The sequence below is a fragment of the Erinaceus europaeus genome, chromosome X, assembly GCF_950295315.1.
Source record: "Erinaceus europaeus chromosome X, mEriEur2.1, whole genome shotgun sequence".
Lineage (NCBI taxonomy): Eukaryota > Metazoa > Chordata > Mammalia > Eulipotyphla > Erinaceidae > Erinaceus > Erinaceus europaeus.
In genome coordinates, this window is record NC_080185.1 from 106,275,373 (window position 1) to 106,288,786 (window position 13,414).

The 13,414-nt window shown below is 41.5% G+C and overlaps 1 non-coding gene across 1 annotated transcript; it reads right to left on the minus strand.

Moving 5' to 3' along the window:
• Positions 1 to 1,109: 1,109 nt before the first annotated feature.
• Positions 1,110 to 1,229, minus strand: LOC132536087 (U6atac minor spliceosomal RNA). The gene has a single exon (XR_009547766.1). It is a non-coding gene; the product is annotated as a U6atac minor spliceosomal RNA (small nuclear RNA).
• Positions 1,230 to 13,414: the final 12,185 nt, after the last annotated feature.

Consider the following 13,414-nt stretch of genomic DNA (forward strand, 5'->3'; position numbering starts at 1 on the left):
TGGTGGTGGGAATTGTGTGGAGTTGTACCCCTCTTATCCTATGGTTTTGTTAGTGTTTCCTTTTTACAAATAAAATAAAAAATCAAATTCAATAAAATAAATATTAAAAGACAGTTTCATTCTTTATTTTAATTAACTGATATTTAATAATATATAAATATATTTGCATTTCTATAAAATAAATTATCTTCAATATGCATTTAATATTTAATTTATTTAATATATAATATCTATCTTCTAATCTCAACAAGATTATAGAGTAATAGTGGTATAATTCTACACCACTTTCAACACCAAAATTTTGTGCTCCCACTCTCCTCCAACTGGTAACCAACATACTTCTCCCAAGGTCAAAGATATGGGTTGAATATATATATATGTTCTTTATTCAAGTTCATGGGCTTTAATTGTCTGTATTCCACATATGAGTAAGACAATATCATAGTTGTCCTTCACCTTCTTGCTTACTTCACTAAGCATAATCACTACTAGTTCCATCCATTTAGTCCCAAAGGGCACATTATAGTCTTTTTTTCTTTTAACCTCTGAGTAGTATTAAGTATATAACCACTTTTTTAAAAAGAAATATTTATTATTCCCTTTTTTGTTGCCCTTGTTTTTTTATTGTTGTAGTTATTATTGTTGTTGTTATTGATGGCTTTGTTGCTGGATAGGACAGAGAGAAATGGAGAGAGGAGGGGAAGACAGAGAAGGGGAGAGAAAGATAGACACCTGCAGACCTGCTTCACTGCTTGTGAAGTAACTCCCCTGCAGGTGAGGAGCCGGGGGCTCGAACCGGGGTCCTTGTGCCAGTCCTTCCGCTTTGCACCACTTGCGCTTAACCCATTTCGCTACCACCTGACTCCCTATAACCACTTTTTAAAATTTACTTATTATTGGTTAGAGACAGAGAAGTTGAGAAGGAGGAGGAGGTAGAGAGAGAAAGAGACAGAGAAACGCCTGCAACACTGCTTCACCGCTCGTTAAGCTTTCCCCTGCAGGTGAGGACCAGGGGCTCAAACCTGGATCCTTGTGCACTGTAACGTGAGCGCTCTACCAGGTGTGCCACCACCCAGTCCCCCTGGCATCTTTTTTTTAAAAAAAAAAAAAAAAAACAGCAGTTATATGCCACAAATTAGTGACAATGCCTTAACTGTATGCCTGGTACACTGAAGCCTCTTCCACCCTTGTCAAGGGAAGTGCTGACCTTCTCTCCTCTCATACAACATTGTTCATTTTTTTAATTATAGTTCTGATTATCTAACCATGCAAGGATAAGGATGCCAAGGAGAATGGAATCCATACCTTTCCAAAAATATGATTATAAATATATAGAGAGGATTTATAAGGAAGTAAACACATATATAATTTTATTTTTAAATTATTATTATTATTTAATGATATCGGAGTTACTGCTGGGACTCAGCACTTCTCGTGGTGCATCCCGTGAGTACCCATTCTTTGGGGGAAACTTACGATCCTTCCTAGCCGACTGAATCCACATGGATCCCAGTCACTTTCAAAGCCAGCAACAAGCAGCTCCTGACAGCTTTCAACCTGACGCTGTTGACTGGCTACGGAAGAAGGGCAAACGCTAGAAGAAGAAGAAGAAGAAGTGCCTTCACAACAAATTCACCTCTCTTGACAGTCATTTCCCCTCTTTTTAAATTCTTTCTTTAATTTGATAGGACAGATAGAAATTGGGAAGGGAGAGAGAGATAGGGAGAGAGACACCTGTGGCACTGTTTTACCGCTCGTGAAGTTTCCCCCATACAAGCGGGGACTGGAAGCTTGGAACCACTTCCTTGTGCAAGGTAACGTGTCCACTCAACTGGGCGTTCCACTGCCTGGCCCCTTTATATTATTTAATGAAAATATTATTTATTTAATTCTTTACTTTTTATTGTCACCAAGGTTATTGCGGGGGCTCGGTGCCTGCACTAAGAATCGACCATTCCTGGCAACCATTTTTTCCGTTCTTTCTACGTGGTAGGGCAGAGAGAAATTGAGAGAGGAGGGTACAATAGAGAGGTGGAGAGAAGAGAGGCAACTACAGCTCTGTTTCACCACTCCTGAAACTTCCTTCTTCAGGTGGGGACCAGGGACCTGAATCCAGGTCCTTGTGCATGATGTGTGTGTTCAACTGGGTACACCACATCTCAGCTCCTTTATTTTATTTCTTAATATTGATTCTTTAAAAAAATATTTATTAGTGGTTCGGGAGGTGGCGCAATGGATAAAGCATTGGACTCTCAAGCATGAGGTCCTGAGTGCAATCCCCTGCAGCACATGTACCAGAGTGATGTCTGGTTCTTTCTCTCTCTCCTATCATTTCTCATGAATCAATAAATAATTTTTTAAATCTTTATTATTTATTTATTAGATAGAGACAGTCATAAATTGAGAGGGAAGGGGGTGACAGAGAGAGAGAGAGAGAGAGAGAGACCAAGACACCTGCAACACAGCTTCACCACTCACAAAGATTTCTTCCTGCAGGTGGGGGATGGGGGGTTGGGACTCGAACCCGGGTCCTTGACCATTGTAACATGTGCGCTCAACCAGATGCACCACCACCAGGCTCTCTTTATTTTAACTTTTTAAAATTCACTTTTGTTGCCCTTGTTGTTTTATGGTTGTAGTTATTGGATAGGACAGAGAGAAATGGAGAGAGGAGGGGAGAGAAAGATAGACACCTGCAGACCTGCTTCACCGCTTGTGAAGAGACTCCCCTGCAGGTGGGGAGCCGGGGGCTCGAACTGGGATCCTTACGCCGGTCCTTGCGCTTCGTGCCACATGAGCTTAGCCCGCTGACTCCCTATTTAAAATGTATTAAGAGAGACACAGTGAAAGGGAGGGGGCAAGGAAGAGACTAGAACACTGCTCAGTTCTGGCTTATGGCTTTGCCAGGGACTGAACCAGGACTTCTGGGGCCTCAGGCAAGAAAATCTAGTGCACAACTGCTGGATTAGTTTCTTCACCTTCAAAATCCAAGTTTTTAGGGTCGGTCTGCAGCGCGTTAAGGATCCCGGTCTGCAGGTGTCTTTCTTTCCCCCTCTCTGTCTTCCCCTCCTCTCTTGGTTTCTCTTGGTCCTATCTAACAACAACAACAAGAACAATAAGGGTAACAAAAAATGGGGAAAAATTGCCTCCAGGAGCAGTAGATTCTTAGTGCAGGCACCAAGCTCCATCGATAATACTGGAGGCTAAAAAAAAAAAAAATCCATTTTTTTTTTAACAAAGCACTTCTCAGGTCTGGCTTATGGTAATATGGGGGATTGAACCTGGGAGCTCAGAGCCTCAGGCATGAAAGTTTGTTTGCATAACCACCATGCTTTCTCCCCCATCCTCAAAATCTAATTTTAACCCATTGATAAATTTGTCCTTTTAATGTACTCCAGCCCTTCAAAGAGGCAAGAACAGGAAGGAATACTAATGGCGTCCACTTTCCCTTTTCTGTCCTAAGACTCTTAAAGACTAAAGAAAGGATAGTGAAATAGACGTGGATTCTGGATAAAAACTGATGCATGAAAACCAAGATTTCCCACCAATTTTATCAGTTCTTTGAGGCCAAAGCAGGGCTCCTGCAAATACTCATTTGTTTGAGTTGCAAAGAATAGATAAACAAACCTCAGTAAAATGGAAATTCTTAGTTGCTCAACAAAGAATAGGAGAATTTTTTTCCTCTTTGAGACCAGTTTATGCGAGGGGAAGTTAAACATTATCTTCCCTTGAGCAGGAAATGCTGTGTCCCAAGATCTAGAAGTCATAAGGGGGCTGAGGTGCAGATTAAAGGGTAACAGAAAACAATTTAAAAACTAGGAATGGGGTCTGGAAGGTGGCACATCTAGTTAAGCGAACATCTTACCATGTGCAAGGACCTGGTTTTCAAGCCCCTGGTTCTATCCCGCCAGTGATGGTGGTGGTTGTGGGGGCTTCACCTGTAGTGAAGCAGTACTGCAGATGTCTCTCTTTTTCTCTACCTCATCTATCTGCCCTCCCCTTAATTTATCTCTGTCTCTATCCAATATAATAATAATAATAATTTAAGAAAGAAGAGAAAGTGGTCCGGGAGGTGGCACAGTGGATAAAGCATTGGATTCTCAACCATGAGGTTCTGAGTTCGAACCCCGGCAGCACATGTACCAGAGTGATGTCTGGTTCTTTCTCTCCTCCTATCTTTCTCATGAATAAATAAATAAATTCTTTAAAAAAAAGAAAGAAAGAAGAGAAGATGTTGTGTCAAATGGGCTCAAAGAAGGAGGAACTTGTAGCAAAACTTTGTCAAGCATTTCCCTGGGTTGTTTATTTTCAAGCTAATGATATCATTTTGAGCTCTGCTGTTAAGAATTTTTCTCAGTCATAAGAGATAATGTTAAATAGTAGAAATAACTGACAATCAGAAAGCACCAAACTATTTTCCTATAATTGCTAATTCCTTACTCATCCAGCTACTTGAATTGGCACCTCTGATGAATGCCAACAAAGGGGTGACAGGCAGGGCATCAAGGATGACCTGGTCTTGTAGTACATGTGACCAAAAATGAAGCACATGGGGTTAACTGTAACTTAAATTATATTTCACTTCTGAATCACTTCTCAGCTGAAATAATTTCAAAATGTCTCAGAAACTTCACTAATGCAATAATCATATTTTTCCATGCAGAAATGAAAATCTCTTTGGGGTGGAAAATGAGGACCCTTCGAGAGCAAGTAGTATCCATTTCAATCAATTACCTTGTAAATAACAGAATCTCTAGTGCACAACAGACCATTACAGCTTCCTGGGAATTTAGAATGGTGTCCCTTCTAAAGCAGTTCTCCTCTGTCATCCCACCACCATAAGTAGGGATGGCTGCTGCTTACCTAGTGGGTTTCTTTGGTAGAAATGAGACCTACTGAAGGATAGCCAAGGACTGATATATGTCATATTAATTTTACTCTGTGGAATTGGTAACATGTTCCCAGACACCAATATGTCCATGCTAAGTTTTTAAAGAATCTGAATTGAAAGCTGCCCCATGCAGAAGGAATGCATTGGGCCGGGGAGATAGCTTAATGGTTCTGCAAAAGACTTTCATGTCTTTCAAGGTTCAATCCCCAACACTGCCATAAGACAGAGATAAGCAGTGCTTTGGTCTTTCTCTCTGTAACTCACTCTCTCTCGCATAAAAAAGAAAATAAGGGAGTCAGGTGGTATCACAGCGGGTTAAGTGCAGATGGCTCAAAGCACAAGGACCGGCGTAAGGATCCTGGTTTGAGCCCCCGGCTCCCCACCTGCAGGGGAGTCACTTCACAGGCGGTGAAGCAGATCTGTAGGTGTCTTTCTCTCCCCCTCCCTCTGTTCCCCTCCTCTCTCCATTTCTCTCTATCCTATCCAACAACAACAACATCAATAACAACAACAATAATAACTACAACAATAAATGACAAGGGCAACAAAAGGGAATATGTAAGTAAATAAATAAAAGAAAATAAATACATAAATATTAAAAACAGAAGAAATGCATTGAGACTTTGTAGATAATACTGTTGAATGCATGAAATGTCTAAGATAAACTGAAATGTAGGGAGATAAGATTGTGTTTTTATACATTGTATTTATTTATTTTGGATAGATACAGAAAGTGAGAGAGAAGGTAGAGAGATAGAGAGGAGAAAGAGAGGAGAGAGAAAGAGAGGAGAGAGAGAGAGAGAGAGAGAGAGAGATCTGCAGCACTGTTTCACCACTCATGAAATTTCCTCCCGGCAGGTGGGGATGGGGGCGTGAACTGGGGTCCTTGTGCATGGTAATGTGTGTACTCTACCAGGTGCACCACCACCTGACCCCAAGGATTGTGCTTTTAAGGATGGTAAAAGATGTGTCTTACTTGCTAAGTTAAATATCCTTATGGAAAAATTTTATTTTTATGCCATTGTGTACTATCCAACAGACAATAAGACCTTTGTTCACTTTTCTTAGAGACACAGATCACCTTCCAGTTATAAGGTACTCTGGTTTACCAGTCCACTTGCCAGGCAGTGATGACTCATTGTTTGTAGAGGTCAGGGATGAGGTGGACTTAAAGAGAACTTCAAAGTACTGAGCTTGGGTAGTGTAAGGAAGATAAGAAGGAAAATGAACTGAAGTGTTAAAACATTCAAGATACGGGCTACTTGATGTGAGACAGTCAAATAATCCCAAAAGAACAACAGGAGACTTAGGAGGGGAGAGCCATGGGGACTGGAGATATAGAGTCACAGATCATCCAGAGACAAGAATGGAAAGTGTGGCTATCAGTGACTTCAACAAAAGAAGATACTGGGAGGGGGAGGGCAAGGCTCTCACATCTTTTAGAAAAGAGAAGGCTGACAGGAAACTAATGAAAGAATGTAGAAAGTGGTAGGAGAAAACTTGGCAGTATATAGTGACACAAAACCAACTGGACAGTGGTAGGAGGCCCTTCTGTTGAGGGGCCACATGAACCAAGAGCAGGGCAAATACAGTATGTGCACTGGATGCTATGGGAGCTAGCAGAAGGATGAGGTCAAGCTACATGTAGTGACATGAGAGAATTTATACAGAAAGAGAAGGGCAAAGATGACACACGCTGTGTCTTACCATCTGTATATAAAATGCATGCATAGATATACAAAAAGCTGACCATCATAACTGTTTCTGAGGAGGGGAACTAAGAGCTGGAGATCAGATAGAGGGGTTTAATCTTTGATACAAGCCTTTTTGTATCATTGATGATTTTTAAAACTATGTACATGAATTTAAAAAAAAACTGTGAAAAAGATTAGTGAAGAGTGTCAAATACTTTTGAAAGATTGAGATAAAAAAAGGTCATTAGACTCAAGGATTGAGTCATTTAATAACAAAACACTGTATTGTGTGGGGAGAATACAGGTCCAAGAAGGATTCAGAGGACCTAGTGGGGGTTGTATTGTTATATGGGAAACTGGGGAATGTTATGCATGTACAAACTATTGTACTTACTGTTAAATGTAAAACATTAATTCCCCAATAAAAAATCAGAAAAAAAACACTGTATTGTAAGTGACTGGAGTGGATATTTCAGGAAGAATTTATCCTGCCTCACCCGCATAGGGGAAGCTTCAAAAGTGGTGAAGTAACGTCACATATCTCTCCTTCTCTATGTCTCTAACTCCTACCCACGATCAAAAACAAAAAAAGAATTTATCCTGAGTTGATGTTCGATGAGATAAAATTATGAACTGGCTACTACGCAGCTATGAAGAACAATGGACCCACCTTCTCTGACCCATCTTGGATGAAGCTAGAAGGAATTATGTTAAGTGAGCTAGGTCAGAAAGATAAAGACGAGTACGGGACGATCCCACTCATAAACAGAAGTTAAGAAAGAAGAACAGAAAGGGAAACTCAAAGTAGGATTTGACTGAGTTTGGAGTAGGGCACCAAAGTAAAAACCCTAGGTTGAGTGAGAGGTCTGCTTCACGGGACAGGGGTAGGGTGGGGTGGGGGGTGGGATGGGACACATTCTTTTGGTGGTAGGAATGGTGTTTATGTACACTCCTATTAATTTGTATTCATATAAATAACTATTTAAATGAGAGGGAAAATTGATGAAATGTCTCGAACTTTTTAATGCATAGACCATAGCCTGAGTCTTCCATATGTTGTCTCTCTTAAAAGCTTAGACCAGGGAGAACAGAAGCAACCGGTGGCACAGCTATATACAAATAATGTCAAAGGACATAAATTATGGTGATGTTGTGTATGATACAGAAAATCCTAACAAAGGGATATTTCAGAGTTAACCCAATTGCCAAATAATGTGATTATAGCAGTAACTATCCATTGCTGTCTTAAACCCTAAGATAGCAGGAACCTCCCACTTCCTCTATAGAGCTTATATTTCCCCCAGTCCTGGAACCTCTAGGGTGGGGCTCACTTTCCTGCATGCTTCTCTCAACTCATACCAAATGATATTGCATCCGCCAATCCTGACCTATCCCAACCTAATCAACCAACAAGTACCACCTCAGCATGCATTACTTCAGACTGTGTCCAGAGATGTCAGGCATGGAATATCAGCCCTTCAGCCTTATTACTTGGGTGAGATCTTTCCTTTCATAGGATTCTCTAATTCCATTCCAGGTGGTTCACTTCCTAACAAAGTCCCAAAACCTAGATATAGACCAGGTCCCGTGAGATAGGGCATATGTTCACATGTATCCATAAATTAGGGCAAAATATATCCCTGAAAGCAAAATTACACAATAGTCTGCAGTGAGTCAGTATAAAGTTCATAGTGAAATAGTGTCTACCCTCTTCACCTACTTCCTATTACACTTCCCTCACTCACTCCAAAGCTAACCTTATCAAAGCAAAGACTGCAAAAGCTGAATAAGGGCAAGAGACTGGCATACTTTAACAATGACTCTTTAGTCACTATCAGGCCACCCCATCAGCTGGGGCCCTATTCGGGGAGTTCTGAGATTCCCAAACAGACATGATGGACCTAGACCTCAAATAAATCCCTCTCTCCATTGTTACCGGTTATCTCTATCAGGAACAACAAAAGAGATCCCTTTGTGGGGCCCCATAGGACCTTGTCCTCAACTTGGATCAACAACAGTAGAGAATGTTCCATCCTCTGAAGGGAGGCTGGACAACATACTCTATGCTACACCTGAGGAAGATGGATCCTGATATTGGGGCAGCTTGGAATGTTCCTACTGATGACAACAGAATGTGAGGTCGGATCTACAGGGATGAAGAGGTCACATAGGCTCCTAAGCTGAATATGGGCCCCAGATAAGATCAAACCAATGGGGTTTACAGTCAACAATATTTATATAACTTTCCCATATTTGGGAGATACTCTCTTCCCTGATCCAGCTTTCTGGTCCTTTTTCGAGCCATGACATCATCTCTCCAGACAATAACTTGGATCCACCTGTATATCTGACTTCAGGCTCAGGGAAAAAGTAAACTAAAAAAAAATTGTATATCCACAGGCCCTTTGGAATATAACTAAAATATGCCTACTAGCTATCTACAAAACGGAGACCCTCCCCAACTCTACATCTGCACTATTCCAGCCTTTAGGTTCATGATTGGTTAACAATTTGTTTGGCTTTGTATGTTAACTCTCTTTTCAGCCACCAGGTTCCAGATGCTAGCATGATGCCAACCAGACTTCCCTGAACAGACAGCCCCACCAATATGTCCTGGAGCTCCGACTCCCCAGAACCCCGCCCCACTAGGGAAAGAGAGAGGCAGGCTGGGAGTATGGATCGACCTGTCAATGCCCATGTTCAGCGGAGAAGCAATTATAGAAGCCAGACCTTCCACCTTCTGCATCCCACAATGATCTTGGGTCCATACTCTCAGAGGGTTAAAGAATAGGAAAGCTATCAAGGGAGGGGATGGGGTATGGAATTCTGGTGGTGGGAACTGTGTGAAGTTGTACCCCTTTTTTAAAATATTTTTTATAATTTTTAAAAATATTTTATTTTATTTATTATTCCCTTTTGTTGCCCTTGTTGTTTTATTGTTGTAGTTATTATTGTCGTCGTTGTTGGATAGGACAGAGAGAAACGGAGAGAGGAGGGGAAGACAGAGAGGAGGAGAGAAAGACAGACACCTGCAGACCTGCTTCATCGCCTGTGAAGCGACTCCCCTGCAGGTGGGGAGCCGGGGTTCGAACCAGGATCCTTATGCCGGTCCTTGTGCTTTGCGCCACCTGCGCTTAACCCGCTGCGCTACAGCCCGACTCCCAGTTGTACCCCTTTTATCCTATGGTTTTGTCACTGTTTCTGTTTTATAAATAAAATTTAAAAAACAAGAAAAAATCATGAACTGGCCCATTGTTAACTGTACATATGTTTTTGCTCTCTTTCTATCTCTCTTCTTTAAAGATTTTATTTATCTATTAATGAGAAATATAGGAGGAGAGAGAGAAAGAACCAGGCATCACTCTGGTACATGTGCTTCCGGGGATTGAACTCGAGATCTCATGCTTGAGAGTCTGATGCTTTATCCACTGCGCCACCTCCTGGACCACACCTTTCTCTCTTTTGGGGGAGATAATAATGGGTTCCAGCTTGAACTGGTGATTGGCTGGTGGGATGGATGGAAAGGCAAAATGTTAAGGAATTTGAGTGATAGCATGAAAGAAATCTGGTGAACTTTGGGGTGAGCAAAGATTGGATGACATCATAATGGACATAGCTGGGAGTGGTAACTGAGTAATGCATGTACTATTCATTTAGAGTGCAGCAATTAGGCCGTAACTCCTTATCTACCACTCAGCAGATAAATAGAAAATTGTATTATAATGTTTAAGTTACAGAGGATACAGTTCTGCTTTATTACAGTCAGCAAAGAGAAAGCGGTTCAAAGTCAGTTGTATAAGCCCATTTTCCTTTAAAAGGAAAATGCAAGTCAGTTTGACATAGTGCCAACATTTTCATTATGGGAAATATTATGGGAAAGGATGATGTTCATTGAGTGAATAACGTAAGAAGACAAAAAAAAAAAACCAGATTAAATATAATAAAACAATACATTTGAACTAAAAGAGGGCCAATGGAATTACTTCCATTGTAGTTTTTGTATGACACTGCCAGAGAGTTCTTGGAAACTTACCAGAAAGTATTTGAGGTGGTAGGGAAGGCTCACTGGAAGTTATCGTCAGTATAGCTGGTCATGCTTAAAACTACACTAGAACGTGAAGAAGCAGTATATGTCCCTGAAGTTGCTACAGCCTCTTGGTCACAGTTGAGTTCTTTCTCGCTCTCTTTTGTCATTGCTGGAACTTCAACACTCTGAATAGACTTGATCAGAAAGAGAGGGCCAAAAAGACACACACACACACACACACACACACACACACACACACACACACACACACACAGAGAGAAAGATACAACGCTGTAGCTTCCTCCAGTGTGGTGGGGCCAAGCTCAAACCTGAGTCACACACAATACAAAGCAGGCCCACCGCTAGGTGAGTGGTCTTGTTAGCCCCACGGCTAACTTCTTTATAGGCTACAAAAGTGTGGCGAAAGCCCTGAGTGTGATTGTACAGGGTTGCACTGCAAATGGACTTGCCACTAGTGCAGTTGATTCTGCCTGTTCCAGTGGTGCTGGTGAGGGAACCCAGGGCCTAAAGCAGGCTAGGTGTGTCTTACCTGCTAAGCCATTAATCCCTAAACCCCTGCCTGAAATAGCCTTTTCCAGCCACAACTAAGTAATGGTAATGCTCACTAAAGTAAAGCAGAACATTATGAAAGACTTTAACAAATACAAACAGCAGTGAATTTTAACCATAATGACTTTTCAAGAGAAGCCACAGATCAAAGGTAAAGAAAGCCAACTTGTTATGAGGAGGTACTCACATGTCCAGGGTCTGGAACTTAGCTTTGATAAGAATTAGGTCAAATAAAGCCCTACAGACATAGGTACTGTTTGGGCAGGGCTGGTCTGTATTTGTTTACTGAAGTAGTCAGGGGAAATGAGCTAACTGATTTAGAAGACATTGAACATTTTTTTCTTCTTTAAGGAAAGAAGAAAAGATGCATTTAAAGATGGACTTGTTTGTCCTCCAGAAAAGACTACAAACACATTTGGACTGTGAAATCACATAAAGAGAAGTATGACTTACATCTTCATTTGGGCACATAAGGACCCAGGTTTGAACCCCTGGCTACCACCTGAGTATGTCTGCATGGGGAAGCTTCACATATACTGGAGCTGTGCTGCAGCATCTCTCTCTCTCTCTCTCTCTCTCTCTCTCTCTCTCCCTCCACACACACCTCTCACTTCTCTTTCATTCTTTCTCTAGAGGAAAGAAAAAATGGCTTCCAGAGGAAATGGAGTGCAGACTCAAGTGGCAGAAACAAAAAGCAACATAAACAACAACAATAACATACTTGTTGTGTGCACATTAAAATGCTTATTTGTAGGGTTGGGGAGAAAGCATAATGATTATGCAAAAGACTTCTATGTCTGAGGCTCCAAGGTCCCAAGTTCAATCCCCAGCACTACCAGAAGCCAGAACTGAGTAGTGCTCTGGTAAATAAATAAATAAATAAATAGACAAATTGCTCATTTGTAAAATGAAAAACATAGTACATACACATAGTAGACATTTCCAAAGAGGTTGGGGTGATGAGTCAGATTCATTCTCGGAAAGCACTGTTATTTCTCGTTCCTCATATATCCCCACAGAAGTATGCTGTGCACCAGCATGCATGTGAGCATACGCATATCACTGCATATATTCCTTTGTATGCCATTTTGAGGGGGAAAAGTAGGTAGCTCGCCTGGTCTGGCATATGCCTTGACACGTGCATGGCCTGGATTCCAACTCCGGTGCCATATGGGATTGCCAGTGCACTGGGCAAGCTCCAGGGCTGGAGTGCTTTCTGAAATAAAAAAAGAGGGGCCAGACGTTGTTATCATGTGCAAGGACTGAAGTTCAAGCCCCATGTCCCCACCTGCAGGGGGAAAGCTTCACAAGTGGTGATACAGTGCTGCAAGAGTCTCTCTCTCTCTCTCTCTCTCTCTCCCCCTTTCTCTCTGTCTCTATCCAATAAATAATAAACAAAATATAAAAAAATAATAAAGCCACCTGGGAGTAGTGAAATCTCTATGTACAAGGCCTCTGTGCCCAAAATTCCAGCAACACAGTTTTCTACAGTGAATCCATTTCCACATATTGTTGTGCACAGGTGCAAGTCTACTGTGTGGATAAATGTGCAAGAAGGAAATTGTGGAGCACAGGGTATACATATCTGAAATGAAAAAAAAAATAGGTGGATCCCAGGAAACTTTCCTTTAAATGTTAACACTCTCACCAATAAGGGCAGAGACACCTGTTTCTTTACAACCTCATTGACACAGCGTATGATCTATCTCCCCTTCAGAACCTGTTTTCACTTGAATTTTTTAAAAGTTGGAGTGCAATATCATTTGGTACGGAGAAATGCTACTTAAGAATTGGAGATAGGGAGTCGGGCGGTAGCGCAGCGGGTTAAGCGCACATGGTGTGAAGCGCAAGGACCACATAAGGATCCCGGTTCGAGCCCCCGGCTCCCCACCTGCAGGGGAGTCGCTTCACAGGCGGTGAAGCAGGTCTACAGGTGTCTGTCTTTCTCTCCCCCTCTGGCTTCCCCTCCTCTCTGATTCTCTCGGTCCTATCCAACAACAACGACATTAATAACAACAATAATAACTACAACAAGAGCAACAAAAGGGAATAAGTAAATAAATAAATATTAAAAAATTAAAAAAGAAAAACAAACAAACAAACAAAAAGAATTGGAGATGAGCATAGAGATAGAGAATTTCCTTAAAGCCACCTGCTGCTGTCTCTTTTGGGGGAGAAAGAGCCTGGATAATGGGGGGGGCACACATGCAGACTAAGAGGGTTCTTACATAA